This window comes from Heliangelus exortis, chromosome 1 (genome assembly GCF_036169615.1).
Source record: "Heliangelus exortis chromosome 1, bHelExo1.hap1, whole genome shotgun sequence".
Taxonomy (NCBI): Eukaryota; Metazoa; Chordata; class Aves; order Apodiformes; family Trochilidae; genus Heliangelus; species Heliangelus exortis.
The window spans coordinates 180,665,210-180,688,206 of NC_092422.1; the positions used below are offsets into that span (position 1 = coordinate 180,665,210).

General features: G+C 36.6%; 1 protein-coding gene and 1 long non-coding RNA gene across 4 annotated transcripts in view; both read right to left on the reverse strand.

The window, feature by feature from the left end:
• Positions 1-22,997, reverse strand: part of TAFA5 (TAFA chemokine like family member 5) — a 402,285-nt gene that overhangs the window by 230,357 nt on the left and 148,931 nt on the right. The window lies entirely within an intron of this gene.
• LOC139791519 (uncharacterized) lies at positions 12,146-13,584 on the reverse strand. The gene is made up of 2 exons (XR_011723954.1): positions 13,517-13,584; positions 12,146-12,593 (listed from the first exon to the last, which is right to left on the reverse strand). It is a non-coding gene; the product is annotated as an uncharacterized lncRNA (long non-coding RNA).

The following is a 22,997-nucleotide window of genomic DNA, read 5'->3' on the forward strand; positions in this document are numbered from 1 at the left end:
ACATCACTTGCTTATAAATGTCAGATGCACACACACATCCTTATCTATCAGACTGTGTATAATGAAGACTTACAAATAGATATTCGCACATTATGGTGCCTAAATATGTACATGCATATTTATATATTTTACATATATATATGTAAAACCTCTTAATACATCTTCATAAAAGCCTTGCCATACAAAACCATTACAATATTTTCACAGCTTACTTCATCACACCTGACAAACACATAATGGTTTTATTAGGCAAGAAGAGATAAAAGTCATAAAGTTAGAATTGTGAAAAATAAAGTGTTCCTCTCATCCATTCCCCTTACTCTGGGGGGAGACACCATCTTCTGAATCTATTGTTTATACAGATTTGCCTCACTTTATTTTAAAACCCCAGAGACCCAAATGCCCTACAATTCTTTTGAAGTATTTAGTTGTGTCATATGTAAAGACTTTTCTTATCCCAAATCCACAGTGTTAGAAAGTATGCTGATTATCTTCGTTCAGCTTGTTACAATTTAGGAAACAGAACCATATTGCTCATAAGAATCTTTCATATATAAGAATGTTTCTTTTTTTTTTTTTTGCAATATTATTGAAATATATACCTCTCAACCTTTCTATTCAGTGCAAACAAATCTTATTTTTTCCTTATAATATCTGGTGCTGGATATAGTTTGTCTCCTCTGGGTATTGTCCAATTCATCTATTTCTTTCTTTAAGCCTAATGCCCAAGACCAGGCAAAACACTTCTGTGTCATCCCATCCACTGAAGGAAGCTCAGTAGTAATGCTCACATGTTGCAGGTGACATTCCTGTCTGCATGTCTCAGGGCTAGTTGCCTTTTTTATGCAAAAAGAATCACATAATTAATTAATTTCAATCTGCGGCCTTTTCCACCATCAACATACATTTACACATCACTACTTACTACATATTGATTTCCCATTTTGAACATAAACACTTGATTCCTCGTTACTAACTTGTAATTGTTACCATTTGCCTTTATTGACCTTCATCGTACTGATTTCAAAGCACTCCTCCAATTTATCAGTCCCATTCTGAATCTGTAACTAAGAACTGTTCTCTTCCCATATCCATCCTATGCACAAAACTATATAAATGCCTTCTATTCCAAACACAGCATCTTTTTGTCATTCTCTAGTTCCATCTTATTATATTAGAAGATCAAATGGAATATACAGTCCTCTAAATTTAATTAATTTTGTGACCATGTTTGAGTTAATGGATTTTACAGTTTCTGAATTATATATACATTGTAATACATATATCCAATCTCTTATCAAAAGTGCTTATACAGCACTGGAAAGAGAAGTGATTTAAAATACCTTAAAAACCAAAGATAATTCAGGTAGAAAGGAAAAAAAATGGTAAAGGAGAAGCAAACTAATTCAGAAAGCAAATATTATAGCAAAGAAAATAAACAGCTACAACTTTCTGCAACATGGGAACACACTGCTAAACTAAGCCCACAAATAATCCTCAGTATATGGCACAATAATTTAAAAACAAACAAGCAACAAAAAAACCTCATCCAAAATAAAAAAATAAGATTAAAAAAACCTAATCAAAACCTATCCACAACCAAGCCACAGTAATAAACCACAATATATATTTTTCACCGAACTGCACTTTTAACATTAATACCTTCTGCCTACAGGAAAGGCTACAAATCTGTTATCAAATCCACAATTAGATGTCAAAGCTATCTTTGAAACAGATTTTTAAAGAACTTGGTATTAACTTCAGATTTTCAAAGAAGTAGTTAAAAATACATAGATGTGAACTAGTCAGCACAAAATTCAAAAAATCCTGGGGAAAAAAAAAAATCTATTCAGCTACATATGCTTTTCCTATTAAGAAAAAAGCAAATTAAATTTTTAAAAGACAAAAAAGTACATGAGAATTTTGCATAGTGCTGACTCTTCTGTAACTGAACAGGTCTAGGAAGTGGAAGGATAGGAGAGGAGATAGGAACAGAAAGAGGTAATTTGTGAGGTACAACTGCCAACCACATCAGCCCTAGGAAAGGGAATGTTGCTTGAGGAAGGTCAGAAGGAATAAGTGGAAATGTAAAAAACAGAGAAAGAAATTTAGCTGAAAGAGAGTACAGTAAAAGATTTTTGAACAGCACAGATTAAGAATGGAGAACAGATAAGTAGATCTAATAACAAAAGAATGCATATAAAACCCCCAAAATGCTGTCTTCCCAGTGAGTGCAGTATCCTGCAACATTTACAGTACAGTGCTCTGGTTCAAATCTCCCAAAACACTATTCAAATATGATTTGTTTGTCTTTACTAAATCTCTAAAAGCTAACTATGGGTTAGTTAATGGAAACAGAAAGATTGTGACTTGTTCACAGTCTCAAACAATGAATGTGTCAGGATGAAACTGCTTCAAACTACTCCCAACACTCTTCATCATCCCTAATATCATCCTTCCTCTTCACTTTTCCAAGCATTTTGTTATGATTGGCACTAACAACCACACCTACAGCAGCAAATTCTTTTTTCATGATGTGTCCTCCACTCTGCCATGAAATACGCAAACATAGTAATAAAATCCACCTCTTTTGGCATGAAAGACCTGCTGAGAAAATTCATTCAGGTGCATTACTGAAGCTTGGCAGTGTCAAAAATAGATGCATATATGTTCTGCCAGTTTTACTATGCATAAGCCAATCGGATTCCAAGCACCCCAGGTCATATTAATAGCAAAATATAAGTTAACTCAATCAACAGTAGAGTTAATTGCTTGAGAACAGTTCACTGACACTGATCTTTGGCAGCCACCTGGGAACCCTTTCTACAGTAGCAAATCTGTTTACTTGCTAACTTTAAGAGGAGGGCTTAAACGTCTCTATGTGAAGCATTTCAAAATAACTATAAATGATGCATTCTGTAAATACTGAATGAAACAGCTCTAGAATTAACTGTTCAAGCATTTCACAAGTTAAGAGGCAAAAAATTTTGTTCCACCATGGGGAACCATAAAGCAGTTAATGCATAGAAATATTTCAACACAGAAAAACCTATCAGCATGAAAAAGCAATAACTAACAAACAGATTTCTAGGAAACTCAGGCCCTACATTTGATGGATCATTGATTCTTAATACTTCTCCATAAATCAGCACTTACTAATAAATGAGCAGTAAAGGCTCATCTATTGCCTTTAGAACTAGAAACTGGCATAATAGCCTGACACATGTTTACACCTACACAAACACATGGATTTTTCCACTGTCGCCAAGAACTGAGCAGGGTGCAGTGATCAGCTGCTGCTGGGAAAGGAGCTGGTGCTGCAGTGCAGTGCAGCAAAAGAAAGCTGTAACTTAATGTTTCAAAACTGTTGCTTTTGAGGTTAGGGATGGACTGAGAGAGGGAAAAAAAAGGAAAAAGGAAAAAGGAAAAAAAAAGGAAAAAGGAAAAAGGAAAAAGGAAAAAGGAAAAAGGAAAAAGGAAAAAGGAAAAAGGAAAAAGGAAAAAGGAAAAAGGAAAAAGGAAAAAGGAAAAAGGAAAAAGGAAAAAGGAAAAAGGAAAAAGGAGGACAGTGTGGAGTCTAAATGGTAAGATACCATTCCTGCCTATCTGCAGAGAGCACAACAGAATACTTTCAGAAGAATGTCTCTCCGTATTACTTTACCCTTTGAAAGTCAGACTGAGGGGAGCACTGCTGTTGCCAAGCGGAGAACTAAAGATATCCTATGGAGAGATTTTTCCAATGTGGAAATTTCATAACATTTCAATTTTATTTTGAAACAAAACTTTAAACCAAAGCTAACCCTTTACAAGCAAGATGTATAGGTTACATAAGAACTGGAAAACTGGGGAAAATAGTATGGTTTAAAGAAGATATGGACTTTGGCTTGAAAATCAGCTTCAAGCCAGCAGTTAGTGCATTAAGAGTACATTTTTTACATACCAGTTTGTTTGCACAATGCTACAATCAAATATATTTTTTAAGATGGTATATCTTGATATACTTGTCTCTTGGAATACAGTAATAATAATGCAAATTAAACAATAGTGTTAGTAAGAATCATTTTTTCTGAACCTGGAAAAGCATTTCAGAATGTTATGCTTGAGGAAAATAATAATGCTATTCCAAGAACCCCCAAGAAAGTCCCATATCGTCCCCTGCTCCCCAAAATGGCTGACGCCCAACTTGTAACACTTTTCATTTACATTTGATTAAATTGTTCTAAGAGAAGGATTACTCTGTCCTCTGACTGTTTGGCTCTGTTCATCTTCTCTACTACTGTTGGTACATTAAAGTAAGGTTCAAAAATCAAATTTTAATGCACTCTAATATGCACATAGCTCTACCTGCTCCCCAGGAGACTTCACTGACCCACTGTTCACCCTTAAGTTCAGTGAAATGCCATTAATTTCCTACTAACTGTCCTGACTCTTTGCCATCCTGTATTAGGTCTATTAAGCAGAACTATCATATGATTAAGCAATAAAAAAAAAAAAACAAAAAACCAACAACTGTGGATATTACATAGAAAAGGAAGCTCACAGGGCATCAAGAGGCAGGCAAGCTGTGCTGCTGCCTCTGAAGCTAGAGCTTATACTCAGTGGTCTTTACATTTCCACACATCTGGAAGCAGCATGAGAACTTCCACAGCAGATTCCCTACACACAAACCCACGCAGGCATCAAATCCTGAGTCAGTAACAATAAGCCTGCATTGTTTCAGCAGCACTGAATTCTTGTCCAGCCTCTTTTATCCTGTACCTATATCACTGATCTCGGTTCCTCCTTTTCAGATACCTAAATCCATATCCTGTCAGCCACCCACACACTGCTGTTCTTATGTACTATGCACCTTCAGAAGGATTTCAGTATGCCTTGCAGTTCCCATCTTCTGTTCATGTTTCTTATGCTGCAGGTAGTGCTCATGGGCAGCTCCTACAATCGGGTTTGGCAGGAAATAAGCTGCTGCCATGAATTAAAACTACCCAGCAATTTCCAGTTTAAACAGCTTGCATTTGGATGAAATAGTGAGACAGATCATGACACAAACTGGAACAAAAACCCTAAAATGTAATGGAAATATAGATCGGGCACTTTGAAGCAGTGGGGTAAATGTTTTGCTTGAAGATGTAGTTCCATCCTTCCCAAAATCAATGTGGCTGATTCTATCAAAAACTGCTTTTAAAAATAAATTGTAGCCCAGTAGCAACAGCTTCTTTCATTCCTAGTAAAGGGCCATAAGGTGTGTCCCAAGCTCAGAGCAGCAAGAAGGCAGCAGCCCAGGGCAAGGAAACACAAACAAAGCCAAGCAGGTCCCAGGACTGAAGAGGAGGGGATTCCCCCCATGAACATCACACCCCACCCAGCAAAGACCTCAGATTGGTGACTGTGCACCCGTTCCCACTGACAGCTGGGAGAAGCCATCAACCATCAGCCTGAGGACCTAAAATGAGCCTGAAAAGGTGAACACAGCACCAGACAGTGGACACTAGGGTTTTTCTAAAACCATTCCTATAACCATTTTAAGGATGTTAATAATAAAATAATAAGTGTTGGTATTTTTGTAACTGGACTTAATAAAATAATAAGTTCTTGTATCTCTCTATGTAGTACATTCTCTTTTGACCATAACAAGATTATATTTTGAACTCCATTATGACAGGAAGACAGAATGGTTTTCATCTCGTTGACTTTAACAGGTAACATGAAGCTGAGGTTAATGTATTTATGTAGAATCCCAAAAAGAATATTTGTCTCAAAACAGCCTCTCTGACAAAATGGACATAGTGCTCTGGTGGAGGCCTCATTCAATAGCCATCTGGACTCTCTTCCCTCAAGGAGAGACCTCCATGTGGGTAACCACCCTGATAAGTGGGGCCCTATTCTTGCAAGAGCAGCCCCTCTTTTAGTGGCTATCCCGATAAGCTGAACACTGGTCTGGCAAGGGGAGCTCCATTTGATGGCCATCCTGACAGGCAGGACACTGTCCTCATTTGATAAGGGACAGGGGCAGGCAAGCTGTACCCTGTGGAGGCAGAGTGACATCTTGTGTGTGCCCCGGGTAAAGCCACTGGAGAGGGTGCATGCAGAGAAATAAAGATTATTGACCACTCATCCCATCTGGAGAGGCCCAATTGAATACCTGTCTGCACAAGATATGCTAAACCCCCCCCCCCCCCAAAAAAAAGGTGGGGTCAGGTGGCATAAAAGAGGCACACTCAAAATGCTGGATGTGTGCCCACCATCCAAGGACCACAGTTTCCTACCTAGACCATCACTGGATCCAAAGGTGGTGATATCTTTCCTATCTTTATTTTTATCTCTTTCTCTCTCTGTTTCTATCTCAGCACATGTGGGTAACATAGTTTCTAACTTTATTAAGTTTTACTACCCATTGCTTTGTGAAGTATTGTTAGTTGTAGCCTGTGGTTTTGACAACTTCCTTAAGTTTTGCTAAATTTCAATCCACTACTTTGAAAATACTTTCCTTTATAATTCTCCTAGTTGTAATGTGACATGCTTTATAATCTTACTCACTTTTAAGTAAAGTTGTGTTTTTATACTAGCCTCCTGGGTAATAACCCTACTCCTGAGTACCACGCAGAGAATTCCCAAAATTTAATCTCACCGAAAGGGTTGTTAAAAGAGATTAATTTGAGGAGGAGGAGGATTTGGCCCAGCCGCACCCAGGCTCCTCTCTGCAGGAGTTTAGAAAGCAAGGGAGTCCAGTCCAAATCTCCCTGGGTTGACCCCACTCAGGGGGATCTCTACCCATGCCCACTCTGTGGGACATGATTTTCAGTTTGTCGCCCACATCTGGGGAGCTGTGCTCACTTTGCGAGATGTGACAGTGCTGCACCCACCTTGTGGGGCGTGACAACATATAAGAAACACTCCAGGCTGGCATCTTTTCATTACATTTTCAGGAGACACTCTTAAAAAGAGGGAATGTGTAAAAACAAGAGCAGATATTTTTCCAGACTACCAGTCACATATCTTAAAAAATAACAATCTTAAAGTGTAAGTAACACAGGTTTCAAAAAAGGAAACCAAATAATTTAAATTTAGAAAATTATAATGTTTAAAAAGCTGCAGAAATTAACAGAGATCCAATTCTTGGGTGTTTCTGTCCCATATATTCTTTAATATATCCAGGTCTAAGTTCAAGCTCCATACAGGTAAGGTGTCTTAAAGATGTCTTATTTCTAGAATTGTAACAATGCAGCAATTTATTCCTTGATGTAATTATAGTAGGAAGTGTTCTGATGCCTTCATGAGACAAAAATGATTTCTCAGATCAAACTTTAATTTCAAGATATTCTGAGTGCTTCTTGGTCCTCACCTCTGAAAGCTCATTAGAAGACTAAAATTAAACATGAAAGGTTTTAGCTCCTTCCAAGGTTTTAGTCATCATTTTAAACTTTGAATTTCCTACAACACTGAAGGTCTGAGATCACAAATACCAACTGCTTGATACTCCATTGCCTCATATTTTTCCAGTCTTTGCTATAGAAGCATGACAGGTATAAAATAACTTTAAATCGTGATAGTATTTTATACTTTCTCACATACCTATAAATGACCATGAGAGGTGGCAAAAGAGGACACTTCTCTGTCTTAAGCCAGAAGGCAGGTCAGATCTAGATCTTACCAGAATATGTGCCTCCCCACATATAATATATGTGTATATTATAAAGCACATGAGCCAGCTTGTAAGCGATAGGCACAAAGATACTGAGCTTGTTGTCTCAGGATTGCAGAACTTCAGAATACTGCAAGGGTAAGACATATGATGGACTTCATTCAGTGTGATGAAGGCAATAGCAAGTATGAGCATATAAATCTTCACTATGAAAATTATGGGCAATTAAGACAGTACCTGCACTTTATTATTCCCATAGCACAGACTGGTCCACTGAAAATGAGGTGTTTCCCCTACCAACGAAACTTCAGGGAAGAAAGCAGCAATGTCACACGCTACAGTACGGATCTACTTAACTCTGGTTTTTTTTGTTTTGTTTCCTTTTTTTTCTTGCTTGAAGTACTGACTATAGTCTTTCAATCAGAAAGCTCTGTCACCAACAGTTATTGAGAACACAGAGAAAATTATCTATGGAGCCAGATGGGATAAAGTGCTCCTTTAGGTACATCTTAAAAATAAAGGGGCTTTCTAAGACCATTATATGGACACACATAAGCTGCCAAAGTTCAGAGTTTTTTCACACATGAGAGTCTGTCTTGAACTCTTCTTTGATATTAAAATGAAAGTTAACCAACAGAAATGACTTCCCTGTAGTGAGGCAGTCCTGGCAGTCAGAGACGATTGTTGAAGGCAGCAGTTACTGCCAGGAACAGCAGCAGTACTATGCCAGTGCTCTACTCAGTTTTATCATTTTTGCTTCATTGTGTTGCTTGTTTTCAAACTTCTAAAGGTGTCTTTCTATGCCAGCTACTTTCATAATAAAAGCCTGACTGTGATCAAACTGTTGAGGCAATTTCTTCACAAATTGCTCACAGTGGGCATAGCTTGACATCTGATGCATTTTAGAGGTTTCACCAGTACCAAGAGAATACATTTTGGGACTTAGCTTCCTATTTCATTTCCTCTATGTGACAAGAGAAGACAAGTAAGGTAAATGTGGGCATAAAAGGATGCAGGAAGAAAGACCTCCTTCCCAGCTAATGTTGAATTGAGACACGGAGACAAACACTCTTACCCCAAAGAAAGTCACAAAATGCACATTTCAAAATCTTAAGCCTCATAATATCAATTATGTTAAGCAATTAGGGCAAAGAAGATTTTGAGCCTCTGATAGCGAGAAAAAGTAAGAATAATTTTTAAAATTGCTGCTCTTAACCTCAGAACTTCACACATTTTCTGTCATAACAGGAGGCATATCCTCATGTGAATTAAAAATGTTATGAGAAAACAGTAGACTGAGGTTCACAATGACATACAGAGCAGAACACATTACCCAGTAGGTCATTATATGAATAGCATTGTCCAGAAATACCTGGGGCATACTTTTCTCAAAAAGCAAATACATGTTTTCATTCCACAACCATAAGCAATATAAAAGACAGGCACAGGAATGTGTGCCAAGTACTACACAAAACCCTAAGAGTTCTGCAGTTTATCACATTAAAAACAACATATGCTTTTACAAGAAACTGACTTTACCTTACATTTGTAATGTTTTTATTCCACTATTGTCCAATAATCCATCTGTGATCCTCCTAATGCTCTGACTAGCAGAGTATTCTATCACATAGTGCTTTAAAAATTTGCCTTTTAAAATGAATTTATAACTCAGGAAGAATTCTCAAACTCTAATTTAGAAAATGAAAGTTTTATGAAACAAATTGAATGGTAAGCTTTCTGGATAGAATTTACTGAATTGAAAGAAAGATCAGAAAACAAAAGCTGTAATGTAAGTAAATAAAAGTTACTTCAAATATGTTTCATGTATATGTATTTTTTGGTGTATGCATACATATGTATATAAAATATACCTGCAAACACTTATCCTGATAAGAGATTAGTTAAACAAAAAAGCTCAGTTTCACTGTAAAAACAGAATCCACATAACTTTTGATTAAATGACTAACTGTAAATTTGCTCCTGCATTTCCTTCTTTATGTTACCCAGTTGTGTTTCCATGGTTACTCAATTTTAGAATCACTGAGTCTTCCTGGAACGTGAATAATGAACATATTTCTTTACCAGTATATTATATGCAATGATCAACTGGGATGGGTTTCTTAGTAATACAAAGTAATTTACCTTCTTTTTTTAAAAAAAAATATTATTTAAATACTACACCAAGCATACATATGAAAAAAGCAAATAAGTGGAATAAAATGTCAAAGAAATGCTATAGTTAAAATTGAATTTGAACACCTAATTCTAATTCCAAATGTGAGAATATTTATTAAAGATGGTTTTGTTGTTTTCTAGCACTGATATTCAAAAGGGAAAGGAGAGGAAGACAGAAGTGTTTTATGTTTGATAGAAGCATGGCTTTGCAGTTTACAGAAAGTAATTCAAGCAACTATTCTTGATTAAAACTTAATTCTAGAGAAAAGTTATTGTTTTCATTCTGTTGCTAAACAGATCTCAATAAAAGCTGATTTGTTCAGTTTCTGAGGTGAAATCTGAATGTTGAAGGATGCACACAGATACTAAGCTACCTGTAAATCTGTGTTGTCATAATACAGATGCATGAAGGGAATTCTTTTTTTCTAAGCCACCATTTTCAAAGCGTTACTCATTTAAAAAATTCCTTCCATGCTGAAGGAATAAAGAAGGAGGGGGAGACTACAGCATCACTGCTTTAAGTAGCTAAAAGACTGGGGTTAATTTTTTCCTTCTTTTCTTTCTGAACAGTATCACCTATATGAGTGCATTTATTTATATACATTTTACAGGCACAAAAAAAAAATACCCTTAAAAATGTAGTCTTCAATATAAGCCATTTTCCTTTTAAGATACAGGCTTATTTGCAACTCTAGTGATTGCAATTCATGTATTATTCCCTCACCATGGTTACCAAAACATATAAATAAGAAGAAAATTATTGATAAGTGACTAGCAAGAAATAAATGGAGAAAAATGTTTTTGTAATGTTTTAAATGGTTTTTTTTAAAGTATTATGCCAGTAACTGAAATGCTGGGAAAAGAAGGCTAAATGGCATACCACTATGAGGAAATAATATATTCAGACTTTACTAAATGTTTCATATTACACTCCTCTCAAAAGTACTGTATCTTTCATATCTACCACAGTAACATTTAAGTACTAAAATAACATGACTTGTCAGTTGTTCAGATACAGTTATAAAAAAAACAGAGGTTAAATCACAGAAAGATAGAATGGTTTAGGCTGGAACAGACCTTTGAGGATCAAAGGTCCCTGCCATGGGCTGGGTGATCTTCCGGTAGAACCATCCAACCTTATCTTCAACACATGCAGGGAGGGGGCATCCACCACTTTCTGGGCAACCTGTTCCAGTGTCTCACCACCCTCATCAAAGAGTTTCTTCCTCACATCCAATCTAAACCTACTCTCTTCCCATTTAAACCCATTGCTCCTTGTATTGTCACTATAGGCCCTGGTAAAAAGTCTCTCCCCGTATTTCTTATAAACACCTTTTAAGTGATGAAAGGCCTTAATAAGGTCTTTCTAGAGCCTTCTTTTCTCCAACTCTCCCAGCCTTCACAGGGAAACTTTTCCAGCCCTCTGGACATTCTCATGGGTCTCCTCTGGACCCATTGTAACAAGACTAAGTATATGGTATCTGTAGTTTGTTCCCTGTTCACTGATGGAGACAACACTGTGTAGAAAGCCAGTCCATTAGTGAGATATGATTAGCCCTTGGTGAAGCCATGCTGGATGTCTCTGAACATCACCCTGTCTTCCATAGGTTTCAACATATCTTCCAGGAGGATCTGTTCCATGATTTTACCAGGCTAGAGAGTTCCCAGGGCCCTCCTTTTACCTCTTTTTAAAAAATGTTTCCTTTTTCCAGTTACTGGGAACGTTGCCTGGCTGCAATAACTTAATATGATTAAAAGTGGCTTAGAAACTATGTCAGGCAGTTACCTCAGGACCCTGGGATGCCTCTCATCAGATCTCGTGGATTCATGTGTATTAAAGTCACTGTCACAACCAACCAGGTGTTCAAGGTGGTCTCAAATCTCATCCTTTCTACAGTGAGAGGGACTTCATTACCTCCAGTCCCTGCCCTGAGGTTCAACAGCTTGCGGATGTGGAAGAAGAGATTACCATTGCAAACTGATGCATGGGGGGGGAAAAAAATTAAGAAAATACAAGTGGTCCTCAATTCCATCTACTGTACACAAAATAATAGTACATATTAGTCACTGTTAAGAAAATAAAAATTGGTATCTTTCCAGGCACATGAGACTTAGATAGCAAAGTCTGAATAAAATTACTAAGAATGTACACAAAATGTCAGCCCCAAGAACCTCAAATAGCCTTATAAGTAAGGGTCCAGGATGTCAACTCAGTTTCAGATAAATTTTAACACCTCCCAATGACCAGACTCAATTTGCAGTGCTTACTCTCATTCTAGTACCCAAAACTTTAAAAATATTTACATAAGAATCTAGCACTCTCAGACAGGCTCAAAATGCCACTGAATGAAATTTATTAGGATTTTATCAATCTGAATCTGCCTCAAGGGTCAAGCGTATGTCCTTCTACATAAGACAAAAATAAATTCTTACAGAAAGCAGAAATAGTTGACTGGATCAAAAGTCAATTGATACTCCAAGGACCAAAGACAGGTTGTTGGTTTTTTTTTGGTTGGTTGGTTTGGGTTTTTTTCTGGTTTCTTCTCCCACCAGTGCTTGGTTTGCATTTCAATAAGAAAGCAACTTTAAATTTTATTTCATCAGAGATGTCAGGGCTGGAAATTGTTTATGAATCAGGATGCTAAGTCTTCAGCAGAGTGTTACTTCAATGTGACAAGCAAGGGAGACTCAGCAGCTTCCAAAGCAGCACTACACTGTAGAGGGACGTTATCTGAAAAGCCTTTCGGGATAACTTCTTTCAGCACTATCAGCTCACAAACTGAAGAACAAAATTAAGACTTTACTGTACAATATGTACATTCACATGTAGCATGATGCTCCCATCACTGTGGTAGTTGAATCACAGTGCCACTGTTCTCTCCAGGGGCACAGGAACTAACACTAACATCCATCTCATGCAGTGCCCTGTCCCACCTCTCAGTTGGATAACTGCCTACAAACATGCATCAGGAACAAAGGAAAGAAGAGAAGGAAAGATGACATCACTTACTGAGCTATAAGACAAAGTCAGTTCTGGTCCACTGAACAGGGGGTTGATGCTGCAGCACTGGCAGCTGTGGGGCAGCCCCTGTGAGGAGAGGCTGAAGCCACCCTTGGCCAGGCACAGCTGGTTCCAGCCGGTCCCAACCAGATGCAACTCACAGGGCACAGTTAAGCCCCTCAGCCATGATGGCAGTGCCTCTGAGAAAATGTAATTTAAAAAGGGAACAAAAAAACCAGAGACCAATGAAGAGTGAGGAGAAAAAAAAAGTGTGAGAAACAACCCTGCAGGTACCAAAGTCAGAGAAGGAGGAGGAAGAGGAGGAGGGGAGGTGCTCAAGGCACTGGAGCAGAGATTGCCCTGCAAGCCCCTGGGAAGGACCATGGTGAAGCATGTTGCCCCTCTGCAGCCCAAGGAGATGACCATGGTAGAGAAGCTTTTTTACACAAAAGGAAAGCAGTATGGAATTAGAGGCTTTTGTAAAAGGAATTTAGTGGAAGAAGCTCATAGCACAGGAAAGGAAGAAAGAGCCATCAGCAAGTTCAGCATACTAGAAAGGGAAAAATAATTTTGCATTCACACTTTTGACTGACTAGACAAGGGAAAGTACAGTAAATCTAGCTAATGGAAGACATAATAAGGTCAACTACAATAACAACAGGGTACAAAAAGGAGTAAATTTCAAGAAACCAGTAGCTTACCACAAACTTCAAGTGGTCCTTCTAGGAAAAAAGAAAGAAAGAGAGAGAGAGAGAGAGGTAGAGAGAGAGAAAGAAAGCGAGAGAGGCAGGAAGGCAGGAAGGAAGGAAAGAAAGAAGTAGGGGGAAAGAAGGAAATTAAAAAAGAAAGAAAGAAAGAAAGAAAAAATTTCAGTTCCATGCAATTAATAGTCCTATGGGAGGGTTAAAGCTAAGTGCTTTTTTCATAGTGATGGATTTTTAGGTCTGAGAGCCAAGGTGTACTGATGACGGCTTCATTTTTCCATTAACTCATTCCTTGGTTTACTTTGCTTAAAAAAAATTTCTACATTAAAGCACTTAAAGGTAGCTAATGAAATATTTCATTAATCAGAAAGAGGGTTTTTTGAGGTGAGACATCTTTTACAGCAGTTATTGAAGGGCTAAGCCAGGATGATTACAACTAAGCCTACAAATTTAGAAACAAAATACTTTGGATTCTGCACACAGACTCATATTTAAATGTCAGTGATACCATGATTTTCTAGGTTCCATTATAAGCCTATCCTTCTTCAAAATGTTTTGCAGCCATTTAAGACCCACATGTCTTAGATATTTGCAAGTACCAGTTTGGACATTTTCCTTCTTGCATTATGTCCAGAGAATCATAAAATGCTTTATGTTGAAAGGGAAATAAAAGTTTGTCTAGTTCCAACACCCCTGCCATGGGTAGTGCACCCCCTGCATTAGATGGCGAAAGATGAAAAAAGTTCCAAAACCATACATTCAAAAAATATCTCACTATAGTTCAACAATGACCAGAAAATTACATATGTTAAATATGAGAACTCATTGTCTTTAACATTGTTAATTTCCAATTAGAAGACCTTTAAAAGTTATTTGAACCCAAGTATTAATACAGCCTCATATACAAAGTATGAAACAGTGTCTCAGCAAAGGCACTTGGTACACTTGCAGTCCTTAGAGCTTATCCTAAGCTTGTTCTGTAACTCAGCTGGAGGTTAGTAGAAATAAATGATGCTTTGAAGAGAAATAGTAAATTGAAAATTACTCATTTTAAAAAGATAAGTTTCTCTCTTGAATTATTGAAACCACCATAACTCTCCCATTTTTCACATTATTGATTACTGTATTTTTTGGTAGTATACATTCATCTTGAATACTAAGACCTATCTAGCCATTTTCTTTTTATTTTATATCAGTTTTTATTTTGTCCATCATATCCTCATCAATTTTTGCAGGACAAATTAGAAGATATTCCTTTAGTACATAGAAACTCCTTCCTGACATCTGACTCAAGGTGGCCATGTCCATCCACAGCTTCACAAACCATTGTGATTCCAACCAGCACTTGGTCTGCTTTATAAGAAGATAAACTTAGGTGTGGCTAGAAATTAAAAGTTTCTGTATTCTAACTGGTACTTGTTCTACTTATTAACAAGATATATGATAGGTTACTCATTATGTGTTGACTGGTAGAACTTAGTTAATAAAAACAATTTGTAACAGAGCTAAGAATAGCTCTATTTTCATGAATAATGTTACTGCATTTCACCCTGAGATCATTTTATCCAAAGATGGCATCTTTCCTTGCAGAAAAATCCCCATATTTCATGACAAGTGCTGCAGATACATACATAATAAATCTAAAAGAAAAGTGTGTTTGTAATCACCTACTTTAAACCTCAGAGCTTGTGCTTTGTTTATTAAAACATGCATGTTAGCAACATGAAATGTTACCAGAAGAAGGTAACTCCTACATCAAGGAAACAATATTACTGATGCAACGTGGTTTTCAACATATTAAGTTGTTTGGGGTTTTAATTGAGAAAAACTACTATTTACCAATAAATATAAAATCTTTTTATTATCACTAGCTTCAACATTTGCTTGGGCCTCAAGAAAGATACTCAGCTATATTAAATAGCTCTCTTAATAGTAGCAGGCTTTCTCATTAACAGTCAATTTCTTCTCACTGACTTTGAGATAGAGCAAAGTTCTAAGTAAAATGTCTAATTGTTAAAATTATGCACAGATAACTTCCATTTATGAAAATTAAGTCATTTAGCAACTTGTATATCGTTAATGAAGCATAGTAAATATTAAACTAATGACATTGTACACAGAAGACAATGTGCCAAAGCAATTCACAGCCATCATTTGCTACAAAGACAACTCTCAATTTTCATAAGTGCAGTCAACTCCCCAACCAGATATCCAGATTTAAGGGATTGTTGTTGTTGTTGTTATTATTGCTGGAGGGGGATATTTTTTTCACAGATTTTTAATTTTATTATACAGCAATGTTTTAGGCACCCTACAAATATATAGCAGTATGAAAGGAAAATGGGAAGACATAAAATTTTCAATAAAAATTTATGATAAAATCATGTCAAAGCATCTGTTTACAGAAGATGAGGAAAAAATGAGTATTTTTCAGAAAACATATATTCAACAGTCCTTAATTTTCTTTTCAGTCTTTTGGAGAAGCTAAGCCATTTTCAACTAAAAATAATAATGTGTTTTATAGGTGTTGGGTATTATTATTCTATAAACAGCAGGAGCCATATTCTGTCTACCTACAAATTAAGTATGTCAATGGGAACGTAAGCACTAAAAGATTTCCTTCCCCTTCTTCCCTTTCTTCAAAGCCAATAAGAATCAAGTCTTGACTGTGTGCCAGAAGACACAGTGATGTTTTGCTGCTTAAGAAAGCTGGTCCCTCATCTTTGCTGTCTGCCAAAGGACACAAAAATGCTGCACCAGGTATGAAACCCAATACCAGCCCTGGCTCCAAGACACAGCGCTCCTGCCAGTGCAGAAACTGAATCTGCATTCCACATGAGCAGGCAGAGTCCACATCCTCCAAGAACTTATCCCCTTCCTATCAGCAAGAGGACACCGTGCAGCTCTGGCAGAGTCCCAGCAGTCCCCATTGCCTCCAAAGGGCCCAGCTGCAGCCCCATCCCAGCAGCTGAGGGGACGCAGGTGTCAGCCTGCAAGTGACAGCTCTGCCGCAGCCCTGGAGCGGGAGCTGAAGCCCTCCTGACTCAGAGGAAGCAGCCTCCAGCAGTGCTCAGAGTAATCAAACCAGGCAAATTCTCAGCAGTGAAACTTTCATGTTCACAGAGCTGAATTCACGGAAGCCTCACGATTTTAATAAAGTTGGCCCATGCTTAAAATGCTTATCTGGAAAATGTTCCTTCTCTTCTGACTTAGGTTAGAGCATCATAGTCTGAGTTGGAAAGGACCTTTCCAGGTCATCTATTCCAGCTACCCTGCAATGAGCAGAAACATCTACAACTAGGTCACGGTGCTCAGAACCCTGTCCAACCTGACCTTGAATGTTTCCAGGATGGAGCATCTACCACCTCTCTGGGAAACCTGTTCCAGTGTTTCACTGTCATCACTGTAAAAAATTTCTTCCTGGTATAAATGTATCCTCTTTTGTCTTAAAGCCATTATTTGTTGTCCTGACTCAACAGGCCCTGATAAAATAAGGCAAATTATGTAGTTCACATTATTATACTAATATTCCTTCATGTGCACAGTATCCATTTAATCATATGGTAATACAAAGAATCCAATAAACTTCACTTTTACTGTAAGTAAACCAAAATTAATATTGAAATGGTGTCCCTACACAGAATGGCTTTCAGACTGCATAAAATTAGAAATGAAAAAAAAAAAAAAAAATTAGTAAGTATAAGATGCCTAAAGAAAGACAGGAATATGCCTCACATTTATTTATGAATAAAATTATATGTATAAGATTTTATACATGATTGCAAGTATATAATTATATAAATTATATACCTTATAATTATAGGGTTGATTTATGGTTATATAACTTATAATAATTATAATTTACACGTTTATATATATCTGTGATTTTTCTATGTATATATTTTAAAAAAAAAACAAAAAAAACCCTAAAAAGAAACAAAACAAAAAAACCAAAAAACCCACAACATTCCTGTTCTGGAATTGTACCATCCTACTAGAAGTTTCTGTTGCATAGTTATTTTATTTAAAGAGTTAATGAAGATTCCTTGTCTTCCCAAATACTCTGTTTTTAAGTATTACAATGGAAGATAACTTGTCATAAAAAAAAATGCTAAATCATCCTTTTATATAGACATGAATATTCATGAATATTACATGCAATCCCTTACACACACACAAAGTCACTCAGGACTACATCTCTACTTACAGAGAAATCTACCTTAGATGGTACTCATTTTTTTCCAAACCAGCCAGAAAAGCAGAAAATTTGGGAAGTTTCTTGATGCTCTCTAAAATTTGCATACAAGCTCTAGAGTCTCCCTGGGTAACCTTGGCTGAACTTTCAAATATATTTTATTATTGCCTGTGTATATTCCACTCGTGTGTCAAGGGACTAATTCTGTAGTCAGAACACAGAGAATCTGTTGAATTCAAGGAAGATTTGAGGACAATATTTGTGTTTTGCTTGTTTGTTTCCTTTTATTTTTGGGGGGGAAAAGAGGTGTAAAATGTCACGTTAAAATGGCTGGAACTATTGAAAGAAGTAAGTCCTGGATAAGTGGTGGTAGCCTTTGGCTCTTAGGAGCAGATTGTGAAATCTGTGAATCTACACAGACTGCCAGATTTTCTGGAGCATTGAAAACCCACTGGATGCAGCAAATCCCTGATGAGCTGCAGGCAGGAAGTGTTTTCTGTCCCAGGCTCAGAGAACACAAGGCCTACACAAGGAAATGCTTTTACTTGTCACACTCAGGAATGACATCCAGTCATGACACAACTACTGAGGCAGACAGAGAATGCTGTGCTCCAGATATTTCCCTGGCACCTCCTTTACAGGAGTAGCAGTGGAGAAGGAAGACTATCATTGACTTGCTATAGCTCTACAACCACTAAAGAAGTTAAAATTCTGAGCTTTTTATCTTTCCTGTATGGGAAATGCTCACATGGGGACATTTATTCTCACTGCTGATGTTCAGATGAACTCACCTTACCCAAATGTCTTATATGATAAGCTCTAGTTTCCTTTAGCAGTACAAATATAAGCACCTCAGAATGGAAAATAAGAGCTGCCTTATGCAGATTTGCAGCGGCAACCTCCTGAGCAAAAAAAAAAAAAGAGTGCCACGCCACATTGCTGGAATCAGAAGACATACAAAGTCAGGTCAGCTCTGCCAGAAAGGAAGAAAGGAAGTCAAGCAACTAAAAAAATGTCTGGTTTCAAAATCATATGAGCCTTAAGATGACTTGTTTAGTTCCAGCAACTCACTGGACCCAGAAGAAAATATATAGCTGCTTACAGTAATGCAACAACTCTTGAAAGCCCTTCTAAGACTGTCTTCTTTCTTCTTGATCAAAACTCTTGTTATGCTCTGCCACCTTCCATGAGGATACTTATTCTTTCAGTAACACTGCCAACAGTTACAAGATATTCCATTCTTGGCTGTACAGCAAATATATTCACTTATTAATCAAAGGGAACAGTCTCCTTAGCACTTGGCTTTTCAGATCTACCGATTCTTGAAGCAAAAACAGATAAGGAGAGGAAAAAACTTCCTAGGAAGCTGTCAGAAGCCAGAAAGTAAGGGTCCACAAAAATGTTCAATAAATTGCACTAATATGCTGAAAGTTTCCTGTTTGATGCCTGTGGATATGGTCTCCTCAGACTGAAATCCCTTTGATCTCTAAAAAAAAATGAGTCAGAGAATATTACTTTCTGATACAGAAATGTCAGGAAGAGTAGGAGGGAGAGGAGGAGCAAAACTGACTCATCTTGAGAGTCAGGTTTAACAAAGTGTCGGTATATTGTCCATCAAGAAGACTCTAATAAAAAATGAACAATAGATTGTGCCACATGCACAAAGGCATCTTGCAAGGTCATTAAAAGTAGCAGTCTATTGTACTAGAAAGGTAATTCTGATGTGATCAGAGATGATACAGTTAATACAGCTTTCCACATCCTATAGTTAGATGAGATGGCAGAATTACAGTACAGTTTCAATACAAGAAAAGCAAATGATGATTCATATTCCTAAAGAAAGGAGGGAAATAATGGGTGGGAGGAATGCAGAAAGTTTATTAGTCAGAAAAAGAAAAGAAAAAAAAAGAAAAAGAATTATTTTTTTTTTCTGCCCAGCTGCTGCTTAGACTGAGAAAAAACAGTCAACAGTAATAACCAAGAAAATGCTAATATTTGTTTGCTACACCACATCACAAAAAATCTCTGTTTCCTGTAGCAGTACTACAGAGAGAATCAGGAGGATTAGTATCACATTTAAAGTAATTAAAAAACTCTGAGGGGCTTGGAGATCCTTAATGATAAAACATTTGCTCAAGATCAAGGCAGAGTTTATTTGCGAACTATATGATGCCCAGTAGCTTCATATTAAGTCAGAGCAGAGTAGAGTAACAGGAACACAAGAGACCATTGAAAACCCACTGGGTCCTCTGACCAAGAACATCTATCAAAAACATTTTGCTTTTCTGGACCCAGGAGAAATTTGCACATACAGTGAGTGTAAAAGCAGCTAAATAAGGAAGAGGTCTATTCCCTATGTATCTCTGACTCCAAACCCTTTAGACCTGTCCTCACAAAGAAATAAAGCTAAGATAGCACATACCTAAAAAAAGAAACAGAACAGGAAAAAACATTCAGTGAGTATCAATCAGAAGCACCTAATAATAGCAGGGAAAAAAGAGTTTGTCTTTGAATGTTGAAACACACCAGTATTGCATTTCACAAAAAAAAGTATCTTTTCTTTTAATCTTCAGACTAAATTTGCCTACTAAAATGAGGTATGCTTGTCAGCAAGTTCAAAAGTAGTTAAATTACTTCTGCTGGCACTAATTTATAGTCTGTAGATCCTTGCTAATTAAGAATCCTAATCACTGTTTCAATCTTCTCCATCATACCTCTATCACCTGGTGTGATTCATACCTGCTGATTCCCTTCAGACACTAAAGCCATATATCAAAAAGACATTTCCTAGGATAAAAGTAAACTTTTTAACTATTGTAGAGTTAAATGGAAGAGATTTATATGCCAAAATATTCCTATATTCTATAAAAAGACAATCTCTGAAAAAGTCTGCAATTCAGTTTCAAAATATTTTCAACTTCTAAACCAAGATGACCAAAAGAAACTGATTTTCATTGACTTGATAATTCTTCACTGAAGCCAAGAAGTCAAGAATAGCAAAAATCATGAAAAACAAGAACACCTACACCAAAAATTAGGAATACCAACTCTTTAACTTGCCCATGTAGCAAAGGAGAAGTTTAGCAATGAAAAAACAAAACAAGTTGAGAACAGAGGCCATTTTTCTCTATCTATTCATTCAGTTCACTATTTTCTAGAATTTCCAAACTTGCACAACCCTGTTCAGAGATTTTAAGCTTTTTCAAAATGCTACTATGGTAAGACTTCAGTAGTCTCTGCAGTAGTTCCCCAAAGTTTTGCCTACACTGATGCTTAAATGCACATTAATTTAAGCTTAGCATGTCTGTTACTGTACTTCTGGAATATTACATACTGTATGTAATTCATTCTCTCTAGCTAGGTTTCCATTTTTTCACAAGGATATCCACTATTAAAAAGAATCTCTAAAAATAAAAAGATGTCCTAGAAGAGACCAAAACCATCTCTTTTTTGCTGAAATTCTTAGAGTGTTATTCTCTGGTTGTTGATGTTGCATTTTTAAGTCTTCCCTGCACTTTTTAATAAGGTAAGGCTTTAAATTCAATATATGTAATCTTTCTTATCTATAAGTAGTTTGAAACAAATGGAGGGGTGGTTTACAACATCTGGGATATGTTTAATGTACCTACAGTCAATTCTATTCTTATCAAGTATGGAAACTTCACCCAAACATTTTATGCTTGAATAGGCCAAGATTATCACAAAATCTGTCTTACTTTTGCCAGTCTTGATGTGATAAAAATATAAATTCTGTAGGTCTAGGTATTTCATAAAACAAATTATAGCAATTAAAACTGAAATGAAAAGTTGTAAACGTTCATAAAGACAGTAAATCTAAATCTGCTAAATGTAAACAAGACTGGGTTTGTTTAATTAGAACCAAAAGGTCTTCTACTGGAGATATTCTGTTGTGATACAACATCTTGTAAGACAATATTTAAGGATCAAACATAACAGCCTAGATCTTCACATGTGCTGCAACAGGACTTCCATAACTATAATTCAAAACGAGCTCAAATAAGAGATACCCACATTTAAATAAACATTATTACACGTGGTAGAACTTTTCTCATTTACAAAATTTACATAATTCTACACTACTACATGTGGGTGGAGTAGGAGTTCAAAACAAATGAGTCAATATTTTTCTTCAGAAAAATACCATTAGCAGAGCATTCATGAGCAATCATATAATCACAGGCAACGGTCCCAGACCCATAATATATGACGACAAACCTGCTTTAAAGAAATAGCTCAGAGAGAGGGAAAGCTCTCAGTATGGAAACACAAAGATGTTATTCCAAAAACAATGAATTAAAGTAAGCTTGACAACTTCCCTGAAACCAATTATAACACAGTACCCTCAGCTGTAAATTGAGATTATTAATATTCCTACTCTGAAAATCTTTAAATCTTTTGAGCAGTCATACTTGAATCTGTTCGATGCAAGAACTTTCTCTTTTTTTTTTTAATCTAAAATCTACCTTAGTGGGTCCTGTTAGATTCTGCTGAAGAACAAATATGGTACATTAAAACCATAAGTTTCCATTATAGCATGTTACAAGAGTTAATACATACTTTAGAATTTATTAAGTTAATTAAGCAAAGCTACTATTTATTTTTTACTCTTTCTTGTACGTAGGCATTTATGCGTAACACCCATAAAAAGGATAGAAAAGACTGATTTAACTATATCATTTTATTCTGTAAAAAGTTACAGAAATCAAATCCGCTATAGAATTTCTAGCTCACTTTTTGCATGAAAAATTTCGAGGACATCGAGGTCATAATTATTTGGAACACTTTGAAATAAATTGCCTTGCTGATTGACAGAAATCATGCATGACTGTAGCCAAAATTACCACCAACCTGAGTACAGTACAGATTCAGAAGCTACTGTATTTGTTTCAGTGAAGACATTTTCCTACTACCTTTTTAACACAAAAGTCTTCTTACCATAGTGGGGCAAACAGGAAACATTCCAAAATACTAAAACAGTCTGGATATGAGCAGTAAAGTAACAGCTTATTTCTACAATAGAAACAGTGAACCTTTCTCAAGTCTTCATTTTGTCATCCTTTCCTTTATAGACTTATCCCTCCCTTTAGAACTCTGCAGCCTGCTAGCCCACCACGCACTATATTACTGCTGCTACAACAAGGCACTCTGCCTTTGCCATTACCTCTGCATGGCCTTGGGACTGACAGATGTCAGACTATGTCAAACTCTTTTTCTGAATTTCTCTTTTTTTTTTGGTTGAAAAAGATTTTCTAAGGCTTAGGT